The 2,311-nt window shown below is 38.8% G+C and overlaps 1 non-coding gene across 1 annotated transcript; it reads right to left on the bottom strand.

Moving 5' to 3' along the window:
* Positions 1 to 878: 878 nt before the first annotated feature.
* TRNAC-GCA (transfer RNA cysteine (anticodon GCA)) lies at positions 879 to 950 on the bottom strand. The gene has a single exon. It is a non-coding gene; the product is annotated as a tRNA-Cys (tRNA).
* Positions 951 to 2,311: the final 1,361 nt, after the last annotated feature.

Here is a 2,311-nt window from a genome sequence, read left to right as displayed (position 1 = left end):
CTTAAATAGGTGTCTATAGTGTCGAAAGTACTATACTTCCTCTTGCTAGCTAATAGTTTCCTGCTCAAAAACCAGAGTGGTTGTTGAAGTGTCCCAGTGACTGATTGCCCAGTGACTGTCTTATTGCAAGGTTTCTTGCATTCTTTATGAGAGTGAGTTTGGCTAGGGGGTTGGGGGAATCCGGAGTTGTAGCAACTGACTGCTTTTTTTGTTGCCCTGAAGACATTGCATTGAACAGTGCCCCAGTCAAGAGTTTTGGTTTTTCCACTTAGGGAATCAAGAGTATGGCCATGGTTTTGATATGTCTCACTTCATAGTTTTTGTCATTTAAGCTATATATTTTTTCTCTATGATTTGTCTCCTTTGTTTAAGCTGTTCTTTTCTAGCTTATTCTGTACTTGTCCCTTTCATTTTCCATACTGGATTGCATTCCTTATTGGAGCAATTGAGATTGTAGCATTCTGCTTTTCCAGTTAGGGTTGCAGCTTGACTTTTAGCAAAGATGATAACGAAAGCAATCCTCCCCTTGTTAGAGCTTGTTCAAAATAAAAATATTTCAAATAATCATATACTGCATATAAAATGGGTCTGTGTAGTTGTATCATAATGCAACACTTAGGTGTTTGCAGATATCGTGAGGTCAGTGACTGGTACATGTTTCGATATTTTTTTTTTTTTACTGCACAAGTGTTTTTGCAATTGGATGGCCGATTTTACTAAAAATATTAATAGACTTAGACCTTTTTCATATTTAATCTAGCAAACCTTTTCTGGCAAACCTTTTTTGTTCGCTTTCCATTGGACATCCATTTTCATGCTGTTGATCATTTCAAGATGGCAGTAGAGTACCCTTAATACTGTAAATAAAGAAAAATAGCAGGGGGCGCACGGGATTGAACCGGGGACCTCTCGATCTGCAGTCGAATGCTCTACCACTGAGCTACACCCCCTTTTCACGTGAAAGCGATCTTGGAATTTGAAATGAAAAGACTCAGCAGTTCCTGTGAAAAGTCAGTGTCAGCTTCAGTTTATTTGTTGTTACACAAACACGCACCCACACACACACACACACACACACACACACACACACACACACACACACACACACATATATATATATATATATATATATATATATATATATATATATATATATATATATATATATATATATATATATATTGTTTGTGTGTGTGCATTGTTACTAGCGTCGGCTGTCAGGCATAGAGAGGGTATTGGACAAGTGGCATGATCTCAAACGACTTGCTGAGAACCCAAAGGCTAAAACCTTCTGGCCCCCTCGATGTGGGACCACCTTGACGTGGTGAGGGGGCTCTTGAACCCCAGGAATTTGTTCCTGGGTTTGAGTCCAAGAGTCTCATATATTTTTTTTATTTATTTGGACTAATTTTGTGGAATTTTCCACTTTTTGTAAAATTTATTAGACCTTATAAGTAGGGAAAGATATCACTGCTGGGATTGGGTTTATATCCAAAGCTAAATAGTGGGAACTGTGGTAGGACCATCAACTACCTTATAATGTTCAGACATGAGAGATATCAGATTGATATCTCAAAGGCGGAACTATTATTTAGGGCTGGACCATGGATTCCAAAGGAGTCTGGTTCTGGGGATAGGACTCTCAGCATTCTATCCGGTTTGCCCATGATGTGATTTGGGTGGGGACGATTTTATTCTTGTAATATTCTGTCATAGCAAGTGGGCTTGGCTTACACTTGGGCCTCTCTAATCGTGTTGTGCCATCCCCCTGTGGGGTAAGGTAGGGAGCGGACATTTGGGAGTTGGTTCTCACTTGTGCCATTGGTGGAAGAATAAACTCCATGAAAGGCTAATGATATCTTTTTAAGGTTTTCAGGTTTACTTTTTATTTTTTTTTCTCTTCCCCTCAATCTTTATAACAAGTCATAATAAGGCTTTGAGTAACCCTTGGACCCTTTGATGGTACCCTCTCGACACAGTTGACAACTGCTGGAACCTCCTCAGACAACCTATATTTACAAAAATCAAAACAAAATCCTAATGTAAATTACACTGGAACCTTATACTCCAGTTACAAAACAAACCAAAAAGAAGTAAATATCGTCTTGACCCAACCTCGACTCACTTCGACTCCCTCTTTGGGAGTGGAAGTTGGTCAAGGTTTCTAACCTTAGAAACAGAACGGAAAATTTCAGCCCTAATGTTAGAAAACTACCTATTAAACAGACATTCAACGACAGAAATGTCGTTTAGACAGATAAGAGAAGACGTGGCTTATAGAAGCCACAACAAAGTCAGTATGATTACTATA

Source organism: Macrobrachium rosenbergii, chromosome 27 (assembly GCF_040412425.1).
Source record: "Macrobrachium rosenbergii isolate ZJJX-2024 chromosome 27, ASM4041242v1, whole genome shotgun sequence".
Classification (NCBI taxonomy): Eukaryota; Metazoa; Arthropoda; class Malacostraca; order Decapoda; family Palaemonidae; genus Macrobrachium; species Macrobrachium rosenbergii.
Note: the sequence above shows the minus strand (reverse complement) of the source record. Positions and strands in the feature narration are given on the sequence as shown.